The following is a 14,868-nucleotide window of genomic DNA, read 5'->3' on the forward strand; positions in this document are numbered from 1 at the left end:
AAGGCCTCCTGCTAAGTACGCGGGCGATCATTGGTAGATGCTTGTTGACAGAAGTGGCCACACCATGAATTCATCCTATACGCTACGGATTCAAGTAGGTCACGAGGGCGGCGGACGTTTGGCTTGCCACTCGTAATATACAAGGCGCGTTTAGTGCGGGGGACAATAAATGATAGCGTGTCGGTGCGTGTTTTAGATTAATGAGGTACCGACCTCTGGTTGCATCACTGATACTACTCAGGATGCTCCAAATAAAAATCGTAAGTCTCCATTGTGCGAAAAAGAACAGTATCTCAACAAGCTTATCGAAGCTAGTGCGACGACGTCCACAGAAGGCAGGTGGTAATACTGTCCACCTCTAGTCGATCTCACAGTTCAATGCAGTATGAAATCAAATGCGCTTATTAGAGAGCACATACATGAACGCATCCGCGCCACTTGTGAAGATTTTCATGTGCTATAGCAAGGCAGCACCTGTGCCCTAATTATGTTTGCTCGTTTTCTAGAATAGAAGTAACCAATCTCCATGAGAATACCTTCTCGTAGACGCCACACGTATTACCACTGTTAACGTTATTGCGATTATTTGTTTACCTGATATATGCAACTGTCATCTGAATAGGTAAATCCAGTAGCATATGCTACATACGCTATATTGGTTGTAGGCAGCGCCTGCGTAGTCCTCTCTTTCATTTACCCTAAATTGCTTGAATAACGTCGAGCTGCAAAAAGAAAAAAAAGACAGCTTTTCCAGCTTCTTTCGTATTTCTTGCCCAGAAAACGACGCTTTCTTTTTTAAATCTTTTGTCATAGGTAACGCAGTTTTCTAACCAAATGGTAATTACATCTAAGCACAAGTAAACAAAACTTAAGTTTTGTTTTTATACATCAGTTTTATTTTCTCAGAATTGGGACCTTTATTACTGGCATGTTTGATGCTGCGTCGCAGTTAAGTCCACCACTGATCACTTGTCCCGGTAATCTGGGGCCGTTCCAGTTGCTATACTCGACTAAAGCGCACACTTTCGTAAACTATTTCACAACTACGGCGACTGGTACATGGGAGGACGACTAAATGCCGTCATAGTGGCACGGCAACGCCTGAAGCTGATAGAAACAACTAGCGCTTCCAGACGATGCGACTTAGGGTATTGTGGACGCAAATTTTTTTTGCCCATATTTTATGTAGCATTTCATAGTTCCTGTTGTGAAACAGTGTAAAGGGTGTTTGCCTTGTCGCCGGTTATAAACGTTAACATATATATTTGCTTGCCACTCACTGCCGTAATGTGCGAGTGCGATAGTTGAAGATAATTTTCTTGAAAAACATTAACGACCTGTTGAACATTTTGTAGAGTATAATTTTCTGACATTTAATATTTCATTTGCGCACAGATGCGCTTCATATATGCATTCAATGAAGTCTGCACATATACGTATGAATTCTTTGTGATGACCACAGATTACCCACATTGAAAGTATTTATTTAAAGGCACGTATTTGATAATACTGCAGAGATAATACCTTTGTTTCCATTTATTGGTTACAAAGCCACCATTCAATTTTAATGTGAAGATGTCCGTTCATATGTTTAAGTATCTTTGTTTTCACTGATGCGCATACCACGTGCTTCGTTAGTTTGACCAGCGATTAAAAGTAGCCAACAAATTAAGTAACTAAGGTGTTTACTTTATTATCTGATTAAGCTTGGTTAAACAAAAAGATGAAGAAACATAAAAGTTTGCATTCCACTAAATGCCACAGCTTATACGTTGTGGCAAATGTTGGAAATATTCCTCGAATATTATCCTCTTTAGGAACGTTATGACGTTGTCATGAAATATTCTACAATGAAAAAAGTGGCTTATCGTGGCACATACCAGTAGTTGAAGTAAAATCTCAATCCATTCATGTCCAAATTCTTTATGGGAATGAAAATAGCAATCTGCAAATGAAGGCTTTGATTCTTCTTGCTTTGATTCTCTGGGTGCAGTCAATAAACCCGATACACGTAAGGTACTTGATATTGAACTAAAGTATTGCGAACTAAACTTCCATACATTGAAGCTGAAACCTTAGTCTGGAATTCCGCGGGCCTTCATTCGTACTGAGTATATTTCACTTGTAGAAACAGCACCGATGCAAGGCAGTGAATATGTAGCAATTTTCACACTGTTACAAAAATAAAAAAAAGTAAGAACTCTAACATTTGCGGCGTCAGAAAGAGTGAATATGAACAGCCAAATCACCGATAGTTTTTGTCAACGCCATACTTTTATATTGAGGACAGCGTCTTTCGACTTGACGAAGCACATTCTTTGCATAATTTGTGCACTCATATAGTGCGGAATATATTTTTTGAAGCGCATACATGGACATCTTTCACCTTTCAAGAAGCTTCGCTCTACATCAGGAGAACTCGAGTGCGGAACTTGTTTACGTTCCGAACGACATTTCTAAAAAAATGACGTTGACGATCACCGCCATACGTTCAGTCTAAAAATATGTAGTCTTAACATGAAGCTTTAGGTTGGAGCGAAATCCGATGCGGACAGCAAAACACCGGTGAAAACTAGGAACGTTTTTGTGAGATAGGTTCTTGGCAGATTTTAAATAATTTGGTTGCATTCAAGAGAAAAAAAGGTAAATTCTAGTCACTGCTGCAAGGGCATTTCGATTTATGGTCTTAAGGTTTAGACAAAGTTGCCGAAATTTGGTAAGTTAAGAATAAATAAAAGCATAAAGAATAGATGTCTTGAAATCTCCACCAGTAACAAGTATCACAGTTCAATGAACTACGTGTAGCCAGCAGTGCATGTCACCAGTACCGATATTTAGGCTCAGCGGCCCTTGCCTGGACCGCTAGAAACGCTTGACTACGTATATGCATGCCGGCCCCTTACAAGGCAGCCCCGAAGCGGCCGTATGACTCTGGCCGTCAGCATCGCTGGTGCCGATGCAGTGTACAGGAATATGTGTTAGTTTTAACAAAGACTGCAAAAGTAGTAAGCTCTGATATAGCGGTGCGTTTGAGGACTCGGTCACAGAAAATGACTGACGCTGAATTTGAGCTATGTCTTGCCAAATGCAATAAAAATTCATGGGTGAGTTTCAATGTTCAACCACCTTAGCATTGTCCGCGATCCACTACAGCACATCAACATTTCTTCAACTATAAGCTTATATAAATAATCAGTAATAATAAATAAAATATAGTGACAATGAAGGCTGTGCGCTCTAGTCACACAGGCGTCTCTCCCCTGGTAGAGTAATTTGCGCTACTGCGCGATAACAAATTTTGCGAAAACCAGCTGCTGTTGCCAGTCTTCCGGTTGTTTTTTCATTTGGTGGAGGTTGCGTCGGTTTTCGCTCACCCTGTAATTGCGCACTAAAGCTCTACTATCCGTCGTAGCTGACGACGCCAGCCAGACTACACCGACGGCTTCGCGAACCCTTGTTTGTGCTCGTGTACTCGGTTAGGACATGTCTGCCATTTTCTGTGCACGGGTAAGAACGACGTCCTAGATTGTTTGACACTATATCAGAGAGCTAGTACCCACAACAAATGCTATGAAGCCACGAAGCTCCACAACTTCATCTTTTGTTTACCCGGTATCGCCAATCTATGGCTTAAACAGCGCCAAAATGTTCTTCGCACGTGGTCGGACTTCAAGCCAATCTCCACAAAAGTCTTTGGCTGACGTCACGTGCGCACGCTTCGTGCCAAACATGGCCTACGAGGCCGATCACAAGAAACTCGTGAGGCACTCACGAGCTACATACAGAACATCGTCTACGTCTATAGACGAGTCATCTCTACGTTGACGGAGGCGGACAAGGTGCGTCAAATCGTGAAGGAACCCGGGCACTGTTGTTGAGGTCAACGAGGTTTGTAAAAGCTTTGGCGAGCTCTGAAGGCAGAGCCTTCTCACTGGGCGCTCAACTTTGTCAGACAAGCCCTATTGAGCATCGCCACCACTCCTGACATTGGGCCCTTCCACTCCAACACAAGAGAACTCGGCCACGCGCAGATTGCTCGCACCTTTCCCTGCTATCCTCCGCCGTGCAACCGACATTGTTCTTGCCTCAAAACATTCCGGAGGTGATAGAGGAGAAAGGTAACGAAGCCCTGCGTACAATCCGCGAGCTTCTTCCGGCACCAATACGAGCTGCCTATGCCGAGTGAAATGCGTACTTCACTCATGGGCCACACGTCTTTGGAAGGGCTGTCGCATGGCTACCATCTCCTAATTTCTAGATGTTGCCTACTGTCCCAGAAACATATGTGAAGCCCCCTGCTCTTTCTTGCGTGAGACAGAACCAAATACATGTTAGAATTCTTCTGAATACTTATTATGTTCACAAAACTTTAAAATAATCTAGATAATTTGTTATTCATACCCGTAACAGTAGGCCCTTTAAATCACGTTTGTAAAATACATATTTCATTTCACCCTCATTTATTCGAAAAAAGAAATGCTAACATTTACTTCAACACCCAACTCATGGCCGATGCCCCAGAGAGGGTTGCGCATTTTCACATGGAAACAAAAACCAGAACAAGGACGGGCGCTCGTCCCTATATTGTTTTAGTTTACTGTCCTCGTGTTCTTCGTGCTGCTTGTTGTTTTACTGAAGTTAAACCAAATGCCCGAAATCAAACTATTCCTGCCGTTTTCTATGATAGATTCTGTTAGTAATGTCACAGTAGTGGTATAGCTTTTGCAATATAGTGCAGGTACAATGAAGTTTGGTAGTTGTACGATCTCCACTATGGCTTTTTATGTGTTAGCATCGAGAAATTGTTCTTGTAATGCAAAACTGTGAGTGTGAGCAAAAGCTTCTCCATAGTTCCGGAAGCAACGGAGTACGATTCATAACTAATTCAGAGGGATGGCACTGCAGTCTCTGTCTTGTTCACTTACCCCTCATATATTCTGAGTCACCTAGAACATGGCTTGCCTTGTCTAAGATCTGTCGAACACATATGCAAGGAGTACTGAAATTGATCGTAAGAGCAAATGTTTTCAACTGAAATGTACATGTAGTCCTTGTATATAATGACTGCATAGGAAATGCATAGCAATTTGTGACCAGAACTCAGACTCTTCTTTATTTCTGCTCTTAGGTCTAAATCTAAAAAATCGGAGGGTAACAATAAAGCCAGAATATGCAATACCCTCATTGATTTTTCCAGTGTCCGCGTTGCAGCGAGAATATTTGAAGAAAGATTCGGCTTTACAATTTGAGGACACCTATTTTGTACATAAATATGATGTTATGTGATACTTATATTTGCTGACACTTGCCAGAAACGCACTAGACCAAGGAAGAACTATTTGTAACCTACAAGTCCATAATGAAGTGCGGTTACTTGTCAATATTTGTCGCTCGATTTAAAAGTGAGAATAGGTAAGCAGGTAGGCCGTTTCTTGGTTTCACTATTCGTAAATTGCTGCTAAATATGCTGCTCAGAATGTTTGTAGCACATTCTCGGAACATGAGCAAAACGAGAACCAGCTAAAAAGAGGAGCGAACGTTTCGACAAGTGGACTTCTCTCGTTCAAGGCAACGTATGCTATCCTCGGCACAGTATGTAGAGGTAAGGCTCTTGTAAAATCGAGACTGGTTTAGGCGGGCTGTGGGCGGCCACGAGCGAAGCTGTGTTAGCAGTGAGGGTGTAGAATCCAGAACAAAGGAGTGCTATGCACAAAGCCAGTGACACGGCAGTGTATTAGCGGGCATGTCACACGGCCGTTGACACGCCGCCATCACCGTGTTTCCCTGGATTCGGTGAACATGTAATACAAAACGAATTTTGTGATGAACGCCAACTGACGGATTCTCTCTTGTATCAAATATTTAAAAATATATAAGTAATTTCACGCCATGCGGGAATCAATGTTATGCTAAACAGTGTGCGGGGGGACTGACAAGTTACCGATATGACCAAGACAGTAGTGAGACGCACGCGACTGTTTTACGACTCACATGACATGCGTGTCATAACAATATTGCTACGGAACAGTATTTGTGATGACAAAGAGGCGAGCAGGGTGAAGACGACGACGACGATTAGAGGCTAGCGCGGGCTGTTGCCTCTTGGCCAAGTGCGGCGTATTGCCTTGTAATTATACTTGTATATAGCTTTTCGTCAGCGTCTTCCTACGTAACATATCTGGTGGGGGTGCAGCTTATCGATCCCCGTACCTATCACTTATCACTATCAAGACCTATCACTTAAGTTGGTCATACACCCTTGCCATACTAAGCCAATTTTGTTTCATACCAAGACGTAGGCGGCCGTCTCATGACTTAATTTCAACGCATGTCTTGAAATTCATCTGAGGAATGAATGCTCATCAAACACTCTTGTAATACTACGCTAATTTTGGTACATAGCAAGATGTAGGCGGCTGTTGTATGACCTACATGACACGCATGTTGAGACATTCATGACATGACCTATCATTTAAGTTCGTCATACGCTTTGCCACACAATGCGAATTATGGTACATACCAAGATAACGAAACGACTATGAAAGCACCAAAATTTAGGCGGCTGTTTGATGACCTACACGACACAAAATTCATGATAATCATATTATGATGAGTCATTTATTTTCGTCATACACTATTGCCATACTATGCCAGTTTTGGTCCATACCAACTCAACGTAGGGACCACGACAGCACCGAGACGTAGGCGGCTAGATAGACTCTTTCAAAGGGCAAACGTTCGCCAAGAAATGCTTCGCCTTTATATATGTATGTTGCTATGACTTCGATTTGAGCAGCTGCCGTGCCGCTAAGTTAAAATATTTTCATATATACGTGCCCTTTAGATACGTTTAGGCTGCGCGTTCATGCTGATCTGTTTCTGAGTTACCTCACTTGCAGCTGGCGCTAAAACGATTTCGCCGAAAAATACGACCGTGAGAGTGACTCACCTATTTATGCATGCGGGCTACTGAGTGCGTGCACAGGCTTGGTTAAACAGGCGTATAGAAATAACTGCGGCGCAGTATTTGCTGGTCGTTCAGCATGCCCATAACCCAATTTTCACATCATTCCAGGGAAGAATTAGAAGCAAAGATTAAATACAAATTTCTGCTGAACTGACATGTGCTTGTTATACACGTTGCACTGGCTCAGAAGTAGACATGTTCGGAATTCCACAGACATTATTTTAAGGGGCTCACATCCGAGTGTATATACCATGTGGTCGGGCGCATAGTGAAGATCCTATGAGGCTGGTTGAAGTAAGGGTAATTGAAGTAGGGCGGGATGATAAATTGAAAAGACATCTTCATATATGACCTAGAGGGGAAAGTCAGATCTAGTGTAATAAAATGGACGGAAATCACCATATATTATCGTATATTTATCTTTATATATAGACATGTTTCCACATGCATACCTCCAAATGACCATATCTACCCACTCTTTATGATAATATCTTTGCTCGTCAATGTAAGACGATATGCGACATTTCTGTAGGAAAATTCTTGAGAATTTTAAAAAAATTTTATTGACTTTTCCCGGAGAGCACAACAGGTTTCGCTAAAGTGATCGCTAGGCTGTGCTGATTTCGCGTGAACTGCCGCAAAAATGCATTGCAGACGATGCCACGCATGCCTTGCTCAGCACCTAGGCGCCCATTCCTGCATTGAGCGTTAGCGTGTCTCGGTGTCATTCGGCCTCCCTCGGCCTCACAGAGCGATTGGGCACAGCGAAGGATGAAAGAGCGAACGCGGAGAATAGTGGGACAAAAAAGACGGTGATAGCGAAGATAGCACGCGGAGGGAAGTGGAGGGGGAGGCGGCAATAGGAACTATCAGGGGAAAGCAGAGGAGGAGGATATAGGAGAACTAAAGGAAGGAAATCGTAGTGCTTAGGAAGAGGGGCTCTGCGATGATGACTACTGCGAGATAGCGCCAGGGTAGCGTGCTGTTGTCTCTTCCCCGATGCCTTGCGGTGAGCACGTCGACCGATGTCAATTATAGAAACAAAGCACTGCGTGAGCGCAGGTCTGTCATCGGTGGTTGCTGTGAATCGCACCCACGCATCACCCACGCGCTATATTTTGCGAACTCGCGATTAGCGACGCACTCGAGGCACTTTTCACTCAGTTTGCAATAGGCCGCCCGAGACAGAGTGTCCTCGCCAGCCAATGTGTCGCGAAATGAAAACACGTATAAACTGAGCTCAAATTTCGCAATAGGGACTGTCGTAATCGTCGGTGAATTTTTTCGCTTTCGCCCCAGAATACAGAGAGGACATTCCCGCTCTCCCCTTTGAGAATCTCTACAGGTGACAGAGACAAGAGGCTATCTACAGTATACAGCACTGCTGAAATACCAACGCTTGAATTCCAAAATATCTATGACACATAGTTCCTGATCTTGCTGCAGACATGGAAGGTGGCACCGTGATCCACGATATTCTAGAGATATCTACTAACACAGCTGCTTGTTCCCAAGAAAAAATGTGGCCTGCAAGAGGGAGACCTGGTCGCACTAGATATTTGCAGTAATAATAGCTGACCTGCCTGTTGAGCGAGGACTGGTTCAAGCAAGTCACACTTTTTTAAAGTTTTGAGGTGGTAATTTAGGGGTTATGTGGAACGTGTACTTTTGCAGTCACCTGAATATATGTCTCTTCCTTAGACCCTCTAGACCACGTACTTATGGAGTTTACACAATTGTATTAAAAGTCAATATTTCTTGATAACTTCTATATTAAATTCTATTACATTTATAAACACGCAAATCACCAACCAATGTCGCTATGCACGCGTGTGTAGGGGTTTTTTCAGGTTACATTAGCTTTATGTTCACTTGTACAACACGCCTCAATATGTGTGTCAGCGTTTCAAACGTAATGTATCGCTCTGAGTGCGTCAAAGACTTGTTTTGATAGTTCTGGCTCTCAAATAGAAAGTTCAATAAGTCTAACTTGACACAAGTCAATGTTATGGCAAGGGCTTGACGTAGGCATTTTGAAACTTCTCTTTGCGATAATGCCTTTTCCTGGAAAGGTCGACGCATCATTATGAAACACTTTAAAATGCAAAGAAAGCAAGCTGCAAGTCGCGCGCTTCATATGCATCTCTGATTCACCACATCATTTCTTCTGAGAGTCGCTGTCGTACTTTGTATATTGCGAATCTATAATGCAGCTTCGGTTTCTTCTGTTCACGACATTACCTTTCCTATTAACGTGTACAGACCAGCACAGCAGGAAAGGTAAGAAACCTTATAACGCCAATTAAATAGTTGCTATTGACTACCGAGCATATGGTTAGGTGATACCGCTAAACGAAATGGTTAGACAACGGGGGCCTAAGTTAGCAGTGCAAAGTTTCGATTATCGGTTAAATCTAAGACCGTACTTTTCATTGGTAAGCGCGTGCTTTCAAGCTGCCAAAAACTAGTTATCGCTAACGCGTACAATGGGAAAAAAGAAGGCATAAACATGCAGGTACCTCGAGCAAGCTAACATTAAGTTACAAAATTGCTATTTCAATATAGATAGGGATCGTTGAGCAGAGCTCACTTGCATTTTAGGGCGTAGAATATAACTCTAGTCAAACAGGAACTAGCGATTGTCGTTGTATTGGCAACTTTAACGGATATGCTATTGAATTCTCAAATTGTCTGCTTGCAGATTTCTGTTGAAATTAAAGTGCAAATTCTGAAATATTTGTTTTGCTGTAGGCTGTGAGAATATGGCAGAGTGTTATGGGATGCTGAGTTGAGCCATACGAGGTGCATAAACAATGACATTAAGTTGTGCTCAAATGTGTTCATTTGAAATTATAAACCTTGCTTGAGAAGTTTGGAGGCGTACAAGTGCGCGTGGCATCGCCCTTCAAAGAGTGTCATGAATATAAATCATCGGGTGACGACGAACTAGCGCGTTGTGGTTTGCAACGCTGTGCAAGCGCTGGCAAATCTGTAGCGAGGTTCTCATAAAACGCATATATCTGCAGTATAGTGGTGGTAAAGGTATTATTCTGCATAGATTCTAGTAAATCCCCATGATCTGAATTCTGCACAGAATAACCAAATATGAGCCCGGTTGTGCATTCAGTTGTTCGAAAACCAGATCCGCATCTTTCAGGCTGCTTACGAAAAAACAAACGCGAAATGTTCTCGAGCTCTTTAACTTACAATTGCCCTCGTAGTTAGTATACTAATCATGCCCTCTAAACATTGACCAAGCTTCATTTGTGACATGGCCCTTCTACCTTGAAAAGTTTTACTTTGCTCCTCACCTTGTTTCTTGAAGACGCAAATAAAACAAGTACGAAACTGTAATACCCCAACGCTTCCACAAAGAATAATTATTCCTTATGCTTTAAACATTTCCTGCACGTCCCCTATAACTGCCACTCTCACCCTATTTTAAAGTAAAGATATTTTGATACTTCGTGTTACCATGAGTTTTTTCCGGACTGGAGTAAACATTGCCTGTAATGGTTTGCTAGGTTTCCAGCCTACAAGTAATCATCTGCACTAGCCCTAATTATTTGACAAACACGACACGCAACCAGCGTGTCTATTACATGATTTTTGTTCCAACCAAAAGTAAACGAGAAAACGTTGAAGATTCACAGGACATCTGAGAAATAAGTTACGTGGTTTATAAATCCCCGTGTAATGTTTGGACTTCTTTTGATTTAGTATTCTACGACAGACACGAATATTCTCGATAGGCAAAGCTTTAATCACAGATAAAACGAAACACCCGCCTAGAATACAGTTGCATATTGAATACTGTAGGATAAAATAATCCCAAAAAAGAAGAAATGGCACACGCTTCGAGCCTATACACACAAGACATGGCACGAACAATTATTTAGCAAGTTTCCGCAAGGCCCATTTCAGATTTCGCCACATATAGCCAAGAGCATGTCCTCATGTCTACAAATTGCAAAGACTGGGGCAGATTGAGCTATGACAGGACATCAAGAGAGCAATATACATCCTCGGCATCATCATCATAAGTGATTTTTATCTGCTTTGCGCATAAAATTATCCACCAGCGAAGGCATCTATCAGCGATCAATAATTATACCTGTCCAGCACTGTATTACAATGGGAGCCTACTAAAATTTTTAACTTCTTCGCACCACCTAATTTTCCACCCTCTTCGACTGCGCTTCAATTCCCGTATAACCCATTTCGTATCTCTAATGGTCCAGTGGTTACCTACCCTCCGTATTTTATGGCCTAGCCAGCAACACTTTATTTTTATTTTGTAGTCAACTAGGATATCGGTTATCCCCAATTGCTCACTGATCCACATTGCTCTTTCACTGTTTCTTGATCTTAAGCATACAATTTTTCGTTCGACTGCTGTTCGAAAGCAACGACTACTCGCAGACGTTGCTTTTTCGTCTCTTGCTCCAACTAGTGACTCCCAGTTCAGACGTGGCTAGGCGGCCCAGGCGATACTCGACGGCACTAGCTCATTGACGCTTCTCAGCAGATTGTAGGCTCAGCTTCTATACTTTAGACTCTAGTCTGCCTAGCTCGGTCAAAAACCTGCGCTTAAATAACTTCTCCTTTCCCTAGTGACCTGGGTTGGAGGACGGGATATACTGGTGATGACCCAATCAAGTTCACCCAATTGTATACTGGCTCCTCTCATGGTCTTGACCACGGCCCTCTTAATTAGGAGCCCGGGAACGGTAGCTTCCCCGCTGTTGATAGAGTTCGCGCACTCGTATTGTACCACACACGCACACCCTTGAGACCATGCCAGGCCTCCATTGTCCAACGAGTGGGAGCCCGAATGTATAAGCATTGATTGTGATAGCAAATTAGTGGAAAGGTATACTAAGTAAGAATAGCAGATTGATCGGTCGTACAAACTTGTAAACATATGCATACTATCTAAATCAACAAGCATGGTGTAACGCACTCAAAAGCCAACATGATCTCGATCGATGACTCCGGAAACTCGCTGCCAAAACGCTCAAGTGAAGAAATGCGGCAGCAGCCACGAGCGAATTGACCTTCTAACAGCCACTCACGTAAACGCGAAGTAGACCACGAAAACACAGTGCAGATCGGACTCTGTACCCGTCACAGATGGCTTTCAAGATGCAGAGGCCCCTTCTGACGCGCACGGCCACCGAGACCCCACAGAGTAAAACGCGCCCCTTTCCTTCGCCTCCTCCTAAAGCACAGCGCGCGACGGAAGGCGACGCGCTTTCTCTCCCTTTTCCGCCTTTACACGCGCGGGGTTGAGCGCAGTCGCCGGCTCACCCTGGAACGCTTTCACTCGCACTTACAGCATACGGCGCGCCGCGACGATTTTATGACCCTTGCACTTTATACGAAACCTCACGGCGACGGCGACGGCCACGCCGATGCCGACGGCAAAAATGCGCCTAGAGAATTCACGTAATTGCTATGGCAATAAAATTCGCTCACAATACGATACTCCCTAATGCTCAATTTGAGCGCCACTCCATATGTGTATTCATTCCGGGATGTATTGGCTGGTACGCACAAGCTCTCTCCTGCGACACGTTGCAAATGGAGCGAAGTATTGCGCGAATGCCTCGCTATTCTGGAGATCGTGATGCGTGGGGGCGATTCACTGCAGCCCCACCGACAGAGCTCCCAGGTGACGCGCGCTACTAGGGTGCCATCTCGTAGCCATCGTCGCCTGCACTACGCATTTCTTCACATGCTTCAGCCATACCCTCCTGCGCTTACCACTTCATCGTACCGCTGCACCCTCCTCTCCGCTTTCCTCCACTCGTCTTTCATTCGCCGCTGCGCTCCACGTTAGCTTTCATCTTTCGCTGCGCTCGTTGGCTCGGTTACACCACTTCCGACGCTGGCCGCAGGAACCTGCGCCTAAGAGCTTCGCTCTAAAAGTCGAAAGGTGAGTACACACACAGCAGGAGCCCACGAATTGCACCGACTCTTTTGTTATGTGGAGCTGCTTACTACTAGCACGTACGACGGACGCGACGAACGCATCGTGGTTTCAGAGGCAACATGCGAATACAGAGGTAACGCAATTCGAATCCATTCTATCCGCAAGAAGCACTTACTTTCTCATTGCCGTGCTGACTCGGATGCGCGAAGGCGAGATTCCTGGTTCTTTATTTTTGCTTACCCTCGCATGGCCAGCACCTCCACTGTCGCGGATGCGCGAAAGGGAGCTCCATTCGATGGTACTCAAAGGAACCCAGCGGTTCGCCCAGCGCGGCTGTTCCGCTGTGAGTGTTTAGGCTCTTCGGCAAGGGAACACCGAGACCATAGCTCCCACTGTCATGAAACCCGGCGAGATCCTGAAAGAAAAGCTTCGATTTTAATATTAGAAAACAATCACTTATTCAATAATTGAAAGAAAACTTCGGTCAGTGTCGCGCACTGCGCAAGGAGCAAGCAAGCGCACAGCCGGCTTGATTGTTCAGCTGCTTTGGCGTTACGCCTCATTTCAATCAGCCTATTCGAAGTTGGTGAAGAGGGGCATAACAAACATATGTTTCGAAAACGCCTTTAATAAATCATGGAAACATAGATGGGAAATCAGTTTTCTGCAGCAGTATGCGCGTCTTAAGGAGGCCGGTTACTTCAACCATGAGTTGGTGGCGGAAAGGCTGCTCAAACAGGACCGTCCGAGAAAATGCAGCTGCGACAATGCGGGAGCTAGTGGGCATGGCCAGGTAAAAAACTGCCATGATTCCGTACATACACTCGGTATGTCTTAGCTTGAAAAAAAAGAGAAGTAGCGGTAACGTGTGGGTTGTTTTTTCCGCCCCAAATAAGGTAAGTGCCATGCGTAAATACACAAACCCCATGAGGACAAAAATGCCGGTGTGTGATAACAATGACAAATATCCTTCCGTCGCATCCGCCGTAGGGGGCTCTATCGTATTCTGCTGTCATGCGTTAAATTTGGCATAGAACAAACGCGAAGATGCATCAATGTGCGTTTATGATCCCATAAAAATAAGTATCAAAGTTTATCACGTGACAGTTTTCTCACTCTTCATTTCAAAAAGTGCACTTGTCGCCCTCTTCTAGAAGACGTCGCCAATATAGCCAGGGGTAAGGGCGAGTGCGCAAGAATAATAATAGAAACTGAGCAACTCCTATCCGTCACTCACCAATGAATCAGAACACCGTCAATTTCATTGTCCGCAAGAGAGATTATTTGCGCATGTCATGACAGCTGGCTGCATTGGCAATGTTTGTAATGTATTAAGGTTTGAGTTGTCGATTTTCTTGATGTACGGGTTTTAGATTGTTTTCAAGCTGCCATGTACGTATGTTCGAGGTTTGCATTGCGGTGCATGTGGTTTTTTGGTGTGTATAAGTACTACCGTTCCGGGAACTATATATAGTTTATGATAGTTAGCGCTTGTCTTCGTCTTCGTTTCTTCTTGTGTCTGTGATTTGATGCGCTGCCCAGATACATGTCCATAAGATAGTAAAGTGTAAATACAATGTCCGCTTAGGTTACGAACATATTGTAAAAAAAAGGCTTTAATTGCCCAATGTTAGCGTAAGTTGCTCGAAATCTTTTGTTATCCTTGATGGATACGACTTCAGCAGAAAGATGGTGGCATTTCGTGGATGAATTGAGCAAAAATGACTGCAAGAAAGTTAGTTTCACATAATTCGAGGCCAGATTTATAACGGTGGTCAATTGAAGGTGATACGCATTATGGCCAACAAATGTGTTTGTTGCTCAGTGTCGAATGACGGTATAGCTTTGGAAAAAAGGTTCATTTCTAAGGCAGACAAACATGAAATTCTATTGTAAACACACAAGATGAAAGAAACTGAAATATTTCGAGTAAGTTCTAATGAATTAATTAGTTTGTCAATGGAAC

The sequence above is a fragment of the Dermacentor andersoni genome, chromosome 7 (assembly GCF_023375885.2).
Source record: "Dermacentor andersoni chromosome 7, qqDerAnde1_hic_scaffold, whole genome shotgun sequence".
Lineage (NCBI taxonomy): Eukaryota > Metazoa > Arthropoda > Arachnida > Ixodida > Ixodidae > Dermacentor > Dermacentor andersoni.